Genomic DNA, 10154 nt, shown 5'->3' with positions numbered 1-10154 from the left:
CACATTTTTTTTTAAGACATAAATTTCTTACGGCCTAATTTATAGGAAATTTATGTCATTTTTTAATAGAACTACCAAAATTATTATAGTTCAAAATGATCTTATAAACATTTTTTTTTTAATTTTTAATTTTAATTTTTTTTTATAGCAATTAGTTAATTGAGTGAAGGGAATGAAATCAATTACCGGTAATCTTTTAGAGGCTTTTTGAGTAAATTATAATAAAAAAACTCGTGACATAGAGCGGGTAATATGCTAATTAGTGTAAATAGAAAAACATACATATATGACAATTCTCACAAACAAACCAAACAAAAAATTATTACACAGATTCAAATGCAAAAAAGAAAAAACGAAGAAGAAGAAGAAAAAAAGAAAAAAAAAAAAAACAATATGGAACACCTCACCCACTCACAACTTTGAAAGCACTATACAATTCTTCTCCCACTATCCCATACACTCCTTGATAGGGTTCTAAAATCCCTCATCAAATGGATGGAAATACGGCAGCAAACTCGATTTGGTTGTGTCAGCATGCCACTTCAATTCATTCCACCATTGAGAGTCTCCTTTTATTTCTTTCATGTTTTGTGCATTTTGGTCTGTAAGAGGCAGCTTCCTAACAAGCTTGCAACCGAACACATGAACCTGCTCTAGACGCGGCCATATCTCTTCGTCTCGACAAAGAGTCCTTAATTCTGGAAGGCACTCTAATTCCAATATTCGTAGGCTTGGAACAACAGGATCTGGATATTGCATGGAATCATAAATAAAGAGCTCTCCTAACTTGTCACAGTACTGTACCTTGAGTACTTCTAGGTTTGGCAGGGCGTGAATGAAGTGATCACCACAAGAAAGAATATATTCCATTTCAGAACAACACCCCACTTGTATTAATTTTAGTCTAAGAAATCTCGACCCAAGATGGCCAAGCACTTCTAAAATGCTTTTCCCGTAATTAAGGGTTGTCAGACGAAGTTCTTCTAGGTTTGGTAGTAGATCATCCTGGGCAACAACACATCCTCCTTGCCATACACTGCCGCTACAGCTCTGAATAGTAAGAGATTTTAAACCAGCAAAGCAGACAACACTATTAATAACCAAGTCATTTAGCATATCGCTCAGTCCCCTACAATCATCTAACATGAGATCATTTGCAGTACTCAACAATGGCCTAATTGACAAGAATTCTTCTGAATGAAGATTAAACGACCTGATAGTCACCGCCCTTTTTCCACGTCTAATTGACAAGAATTCGCTCATAAAAGGGCTGATGAAAAAGTGGAATGGTCTTAATCGATTTATAAAGGAAAGATCTTCATTGCTGAAATTTGGGATTCTCTCAAATTTGATGTAGAGGACGAGTAATCGCTCAAGGCATTTTAGCTCTTCAAAACATGCCATATTCTCCGATACATCTCTCTTCACACTGAAACAGTATTTACTAAATGTCATGTCCAAAACCTCTAAACAAGACAACTGAGATATAATTCCAGCTTGAATGGTTTCTAGATAGTTAGTGTGGGATAGGTCTAGTTGCTTCAAGTTGCAAGTTTTCCATCCCTCTTGGCAATTTTCTGATACCAGTGTTAGAGAGGTCTAGCACTTGAAGTTTACTAAGCCCTTCCAGTGTGGGTAATTCTTTAAGATAAGAGCAACCCCTTAAAAGAAGAGCACGAAGTTCACCAAGCTGAAGTAGAGAAAGAGGCAATGAGTGGATGTAGGTTTCACTCATATTTAGGACCCTGAGTGCTTTAAATCCTTGCACGAATTTCTCAGGAACTATGTCAAGACCAAAATTACCTTGTGGTAGCAATGTGGAGGCATTTGGACATTGTACCACACAATCTGGCAATCTTACTATCTTGTTATTCATAAATGAAACTCTTTTGAGAGAATTATCAAATAACTCAACAACTGACATCTTGCTCAAGCCAATCCCTGAACGAACTAGGGATTTACATCCATCCTCAGAGGATGATGCAATCCATATTGCAATATCATGAACAACGTCATGCATCTTTATAGTGTCTCGTCGGCACCATCTTCCAACAAACAAGAGTCTTTCAAATTTTCAATCAAATCAATTACTCTATTGAATGAATCTTCAGAGTTTTCTTGCTCATCTAGCAAACCTTCTGCCAGCCAACACTGTGCGAGTTCACTTATTGCAATTGAGAAGTCCTCGGGAAACAAAGAGCAATACAAGAAACAATATTTCATTTGTTTACCTTCTAATGAGTTGTAACTCCACTTCAGTGGCTTGTAGATCTTATCTGCAATGTGTCGTGGACAAGACACTGGTCTTTGCAATTCATTTAGGGCATGCTTCCATAGTTCGACCTTTGTCTTTTCTCTCATAGCAGCTCCCATGGTGACAAGGGCCAAAGGCACTCCACAACATTCTCTAACAATTTCTTTTGCAAATGGTGAAATGTGATCCAAACTGGCCACCTTACCTGCATTTCTACTAAACAATTGCCAAGATTCATCATCATTTAAAACCGCCACTTTTACTTGTCTGTCAGTCATCATGTGCCTACAAACGTCCAAAAATCGAGTTGTCAATATGATCGTAGAACCCTTATGATCTTCAGGCCGTGGGACACCCAACTTGTCCAAATCAATTTTCTCCCATACATCATCTAGAATGAGCAGAAATTTTTCCACCTTCTCAAGTTTTTCATAAATTCGATGAGTCAATCTCTCCATACTTTCTCCCATTATTGATGCCAAATTCAATCTCTCAGCTATTTGTTTCTGGACTTTTTGTATGTCAAAATTCTGGGAAATAGTAACCCATATGACAATGCCAAAAGGCTGCCTTGAATAAATACTCTTGAGCTTATTGTTCAAGGTTCTCACCAAAGTAGTCTTGCCTACCCCTCCCATTCCCCAAATACCGATCCTTTGGACTTCATCATCAGACAATAAAGCCATAATTTCGTCTAAAGTTGTTGATGGTGTTGTTTGATCTTGAATTGTTGGTCCAGGAATGCGCTCCACAGCTTTGGGCATTGGATGATTGACTGCCACAGCACCAGAATGTGACCTCCCAGCTTCTAGGAGCCCTTGTATATCTTTGAGCTTTTCTGTCGCTTCCCTGCTTATTCTATACCGTTTACTACAATTTAAGGACAGTTGAGAGAGCCTTACTGCTTGAATCTGGTTGACTTTAAGCTGCAGCTCTTCGACCTCCTTAAGCCACTCTATGACTTGAGTTCTCACTACTATTTCTTCTTGCTCGGCTAATTCCGTTTCATTTTTGAGTCCATCTCTTAGAGCAAGGAGGCGTTCCATCTCTTTTTTCAAAACATCGAGGTTTGATTGGAATTTGACACTGTTCTTCACCTTGGAATAGATAGAGCAACAGAGAACTCGGCCAATTGCTGCAACCACTTCACCAACAACCGCACTCACCACTTCCATGGCTACTGTTTTGCTAAAAATCACACACAAAGAACTATAGAAGAACACAAAGTGTTAGATAAAAAAAAAAAATAATAATTGTTGGGAAATATTATATTTACTCCATGAGAAATGCGCCATATCAATTTAGTCCCTGATTTCTAAATCTAAAATGAAATATGTACGGTTTTCAGCAGTTTCAATTAAATTCTTCCTTCTTACGGAAAAAAAAAAAAAAAAAAAAAAATCAGATCCAAACTAATAAAAGCTAAAGTTTAAACTAAGTTATCCAAACTAATAAAAGTTGGGAATATGGGCTACTGCCGTATTAGATTGAGTCTACTTGTAGTAGATCTGTTCTATAACTGAAGTTTAAAATTAGCAAATGTTGAAGTCATAGACACTTGATTGTAAGATTTTTATGTTTGTCTCTATGATGTTGTAATCTCATAACTTTAGCTATGATTTATTAGACCTTTATGTTCTCTGACGTAAGAGCTTTATACTTTTGATTTTTTTTTTTTAATAAATAAATATAAAAGATTCTCTTAAAAAAAAAGAAAAAAAAACTAAGATCCAAACTAATCGGTGATCTTACCTTTCATCAAACTAAAAACTATAAAATAAAACATAAGATCCAAAATATTTGTGTATCTTTCTCACTTTTCTAAGCAACCAAATACAATATCAGATCCGAACAAAATATGAACAAAACTCAAATATAGGAAAACCAGAAAACTATGAACAAAAAAGCTTAGCAGAAACTCAAACAAAATCAAACAAAAAATATATATATGAAGGTGCCGATCGAGTACCTCTTGATATATATCAGGGGCCAGGGGGGACTGGGGTAGAGCCGATCGCCAGTGAGAGAGATGGAGGCCGAGGATGAATTGAGAAACCCTCGAGAAAATGAGAGCACAATAACTGGGTCCCCCAACCTCAATCAATCAAGTCTTGTGTGTCTCCTTTTCCATTTGACCAAACATGCATGATTGAACAAATAAAACGAAAATGCCACGGCTTTGGCCATTCTTGCACCTACAGAGAAAGCCGCTAGAGTTGCCAGAAAACAAGAACCATGAAGTTTCGACTCATGCACACCCATGTGTGTTGTGTGGCAGTGTGGGCTGAGGGTATATAATGCTTTTGCATGCAAAATACTTCTCACTGCACAGAGTATGTTAGCCCTGCAATTTTGCAGGCTAAAAGTCTTTTTTTTTTTAATATATTTAATACATTTTTAAAAAATAACATTTGAAAAATTTATGTTTTCAAATTACATTTAGGTAATACCATTTTAAAAGTCATTTTATTAAACACTTCATTAATTAAATTTTTAAAAATTGTATTTTCAATATGGACGTTTAAAATCTCTATCTTTTTAACTCGCGCGTTTTAAAATCACAACACTTTGAGCGGTCGGTTTATAACTTTATTATGCCCTTCTCCTAAAATCATTTGCATGCGTTGTTTTGTTGATCCGGACTGTCCACTTTTCACTAATTTATTAATTTCAAGAGGAATATTGCTACAATTCTTTTTTAAAAAAAATTAAAAAATTTGCTACATAAATGATGCATCAGTGACACATTTTTTCAAAATAATAAATTACGTTGTGACACATCATTTGAAAAAAAAATTTAAAAAACCAAAAAAAAAAAATAAAATTAGGAAGCGAAGCATTTCTCTTATTAAAACAGAGATTATAACCTTTAGCTTGGTCCAGATAGTCTTTATCTCTTGACCCTTTCTTTAATTTTTGAGGCATTATTTAAGGCCTTTGAGAGATGAGGAGATCGAGGTTAATTAAGAAATCAATCAGCATTTCATGAGTGTAGTGCATCTGCAAATATTGAGCTTCATTCTGAATTCTTTTTGTATTTTTATTTGGTCATATTTGGATTAATGTCCCTAACTCTTTCTTTTTTTGTTTGTTTGTTTGCAGCTTTGACTGAGTTAACATTATATTCCCTTTTTTCTCCTCAGGTGTGCAGATATTCTTTCATGCTCCTGTAGGGTACGTTCATTAACAGTTTTAATATAGTGGGTGGAAATTTAGAAAAATAGTGTGATGCAGAATTGTGAATACTATGCTGTTGGGGTTTCATCTACTGTTGACTTTTGTAAATAACATGTACCATATATTTTCAACAATCAGTTATGATATGATATGTAAATAATAGCGTCATGTAATAACTCTCTCTCAGTGTTTCTTTATTCTATATATTCAAGTTTATGCTCGAGTAACTGATTGTTGTAGATTCATATTTTGATTCTGCAATAATTATTTTAGTAAATTTCTTCCCGTTCTGTCATGGAGTTTCTAGATGCTTTTAAAGCAAGAGGTGCCGCAAAGAATTTCTTTTACGATGAGGATCATATTTGCAAGGAGTAAATTATCAGGATGACTAGAATAGTTTGAAACCAAACAATAAATGAATTAGAAAAAAGAAAACCAAACAACAAAATGTTATACACACTCATAGGCAGAAAAACAATATTGAACACAACAATCACAAAGAACTCTCAAGCACTGTACGATACAGCTCTCCCACTATCCATATTCACTACCTCTTGCCCAGGTTCTAAAATGCCTCAAATTGGATGAAAATAAGGCTGCAGACATGATTTGGTTGTGTCAGCATGCCACTTCAATGCGTTCCACCATTGTGAGCGTCCTTTTATTTCTTTTATGTTTTCTGCATTTTGGTCAGTAAGAGGCAGCTTTCTCACAAGATTGCACATGGACACATGAACCTGCTCTAGAAGCGGCCATGTCTCTTCTTCTCGGCAAAGAGTCGTTAATTTGGGAAGGCTCTCCAATTCCAATATTCGTAGGTTTGGAACAATAGGATCTGAAGTAATATTCATGGAATGATAACTAAAAAGCTCACCTAACTTATTACAGTACCGTACCTTGATTACTTCTAGATTTGGCAGGGCGTGAATGAAATAACCACATGAAAGAAGATATTTCATTTTAGAACACCACTCCACTTGTATTGATTTTAGTCTAAGAAATCTCAGCCCAAGATGGCCAAGCAGTTCTAAAATGCTTTCTCCGTAATTCAGGTCTCGAAGATAAAGTTCTTCTAGGTTTGGTAGTAGATCATAGTGGGTAGCACATCCTCCTCGCCACAGACTGATGCTACAGCTCTCAATAGAAAGAGATTTTAAACTAGCAAAGCAGCCAACACTATTAATGATCAAGTTTTCTAGCATATCACTTAGTCCAAAACAATTACCAAGGTTGAGAGAGCTTGCATTACTCAACAATGGCCCAATCCATTCTTCTGAACACAGGTCAAGACTCCTGATAGACAACGCCTTTTTTTCATGTCTAATTGGTAAGAATCCCCCCTTTGAGTCGACCAAAAAGTAGAATTGTCTTAATCTATCTATCCAAGAAAGATCTTCATAGCTGAAATATGGGATTTTGTCTAATCTGATGTAGAGGACAAGTAATCGCTCGAGGCATTTTAGCTCTTCAAAACATGCAATTCCCTTTTGTACATCTCTCTTCATAAAGAAACAATAACCACTGTGCGTCATATCCAGAACCTCTAAACAAGACAATCGAGGTATAATTCCAGCTTCAATAGTTTTTAGAGAGTGAGTGGAGGATAGGTTCAGTTGCTTCAAGTTGCTCAAGTTTTCTATCCCTCTTGGCAATTCTTTAATACGAGTGGCAGAGAGGTCAAGTACTTGAAGTCTACAAAGCCCTTCCAGTGGGGGTAATTCTTCAAGATAATTGCAACCCCCTAAAAGAAGAGCACGGAGTTCACCAAGTTGATGTAGAGAAATAGGCATTGAACGGATGCTAGTTTCACTCAAATTTATGACCCTGAGTGCTTCAAATCCTTGCAAGAATCTATTAGGAACATTGCTAATGAGACGATTACCTTGTAGTAGCAAAGCGGAGGCCTCTGAACATTGTACCACACAATCTGGCAGCCTTCTTATCTTGTTATCATAAACGAAACTCTTTTGAAAGAATTTGATAACTCGACAACAGACATCTCGCTCAAGCCAATTCCTGAACAAACAAGAGATTTACATCCATCCTCAAATGACGACGCAATCCATATAGCAACATCACGAACAACGTCATGCATCTTTACAGTGTCGTCATGAGCACCATCTTCCAACAAACAAGAATCCTTCAAATTTTCAATCAAATTAATTACTCTATTGAATGAGTCCTCATAGTTTTCTTTGTCATCTAGCAAACTTTCTGCCAACCAGTACTGTGCGAGTTCACTTATTGCAATTGAGAAGTCCTCAGGAAACAAAGAGCAATACAAGAAACAATATTTTATTTTATTACCTTCTAATGAGTCGTAACTCCATTTCAATGGCTTATAGATCTTATCCGCGATGTGTGGTGGACAAGACACTGATCTTTGCAATTCATTTAAGGCATGCTTCCATAGTTCGACCTTTTTCTTTTCTCTCATAGCAGCTCCCATGGTGACAAGGGCCAAAGGCAATCCACAACATTCTCTAGCAATTGCTTTTGCAAATGGTGAAATGTGTTCCAAACTGGCCACATGCCCTGCATTTTTACTAAACAATTGCCAAGATTCATTATCATTTAAAACAGCCACTTTAGCTTGTCTATCGGTCATCATGTTCCTACAAACGTCCAAAAATCGAGTTGTCAATATGATCTTTGAACCCTTGTGATCTTCAGGCCGAGGGACACCCAAATAGTCCAAATCAATTTTCTCCCATACATCATCTAGAATGAGCAGAAATTTTTCCACCTTCTCAAGTTTTTCATAAAGTCGATTAGTCAATCTCTCTGTACTTTCTCCCATTATTGGTGGCAAATTCAATCTTTGAGCTATTTCTTTTTGGACTTTTTTCATGTCCAAATTTTTGGAAATAGTAACCCATATGATGATGCCAAAAGGCTGCATTGAAGAGATACTCTTGAGCTTATTGTTCAAGTTTATTACCAAAGTAGTCTTGCCTACCCCTCCCATTCCCCAAATACCGATCCTTTGGACTTCATCATCAGACAATAAAGCCATAATTTCGCCTAAAGTTGTTTGATCTTGAATTGTAGGTCCAGGAATGCGCTCCACCGCTCTGGGCATTGATGATTGACAGCCACAGCACCGGAATGTGACCTCCCATCTTCTAGGAGCCCTTGTATATCTTTGAGATTTTCTGTCACTTCCCTGCTTATTCTATACCATTTACTGCAATTTAAGGACAGTTGAGAGAGCCTTACTGCTTGAATCTGGTTGACTTTAAGCTGCAGCTCTTCAACCTTCTTAAGCCACTCTATGACTTGACTTCTCACTACTATTTCTTCTTGCTTGGCTAATTCCGTTTCATTTTTGACTCCGTCTCTCAGAGCAAGGAGGCGTTCCATCTTCTTTTTCAAAACATCGAGGTTTGATTGGAATTTGATAATGTTCTTCATCTTGGAATAGATAGAGCGACAGAGAACCCGGCCAACTGCTACCACCACTTCACTAACAACCGCACCCACCATTTCCATGGCTACTGTTTTGCCAAAAATCACAGACAAAGAACTGTAGAAGAACACAAAGTGTTAGGTAAAATTAAAAAAAAATAATAATAATAATTAATTGTAGGGAAATATTATATTTACTCCTTGAGAAATGCGACATATCAATTTAGTTTAGTCCCTGGTTTCTAAATCTAAAATGAAATATTTAAGGTTTTCAGGAGTTTCAATTAAATTCTTTCTTCTTACCAAAACAAACTTCTTCCTAGCTAGCTAGTGTTTTCGTTCAATTTTTTATTTTTATTTTACTAAGGGTAGTTTTGTCATTGGGGAACATTGACAATATTTTGATAGTTTGCAATGACATTGTCACAATTGAAAGTTTTGAGGGACATTGTCAATTTTTTTTTTTGTTGGTCTTGAGACATATTGTCAATTGGGCACGTACACTTTAATTACTGTAAAAAAATTACTTGAAAATTTAAACAATGATAAGAGTCCTCTTTCTAACATTACTCCACCGCCTCGCCTCAGCTTAATTGGTGATCTTGGATGTTGATTGGGTCAAAGTTTTAAACTAAACACTATAAACTAATATCAGCAGCTGCACTATAAAGTTTATAAACTAATTAACTTTCAAAGCGTCTTAAACTAAGATCCAAACTTAGCTTTCATCAAACTAAAAACTATAAAATAAAACATAACATCCAAAATATTTGTTTATCTTCCTCACTTTTCTAAGCAACCAAATACAAGATCAAATATGAACAAAACCCAAATAAAGGAAAACCAGAAAACTATGAACAAAAAAGCTCAACAGAAAGTCAAACAAAATCAAACAAAAAATATATATATGAAGGTGCTAGTCGAGTACCTCTTGATATCAGGGGGGGACTGTGGTAGAGCCGATCATCTCAGCGAGAGAGATGAAGGCCGAGGATAAATTGAGAAACCCTTAACCCTTAAGTTATGAAGAGATAACTATCTTCTATGGGAGGCTCAGCCTGCTTGAAAGGCCAACATCAATTTGGCTTTGTCCATGGCTCATGGCTACACTCCAAGTCCAGTCCCTCTCAATTTCTGGCTATATATTGAAGGAGCACATTATTGACTTGACAATTCTCATTATGCTTTGACCCCAGTAGCACCGTTTTAGTTACCGCTTCGGTCCAGGGACACAACATAAATGTTTTCAAAGTAATGCCTGGACCCCCCCGGAAGCTCTTCTGCTTGTGACATTGGTGCATCTTATGTACATCTT

General features: G+C 36.4%; 2 pseudogenes; both read right to left on the bottom strand.

Moving 5' to 3' along the window:
* Nucleotides 1-296: 296 nt before the first annotated feature.
* On the bottom strand, nt 297-4297 carry LOC132175419 (disease resistance protein At4g27190-like; annotated as a pseudogene).
* Nucleotides 4298-5909: 1612 nt separating this feature from the next.
* Nucleotides 5910-9864, bottom strand: LOC132175418 (disease resistance protein At4g27190-like; annotated as a pseudogene).
* Between the last annotated feature and the right edge of the window lie 290 nt (nt 9865-10154).

Source organism: Corylus avellana, chromosome ca3, assembly GCF_901000735.1.
Source record: "Corylus avellana chromosome ca3, CavTom2PMs-1.0".
In the NCBI taxonomy this organism is placed as follows: Eukaryota; Viridiplantae; Streptophyta; class Magnoliopsida; order Fagales; family Betulaceae; genus Corylus; species Corylus avellana.
Note: the sequence above shows the minus strand (reverse complement) of the source record. Positions and strands in the feature narration are given on the sequence as shown.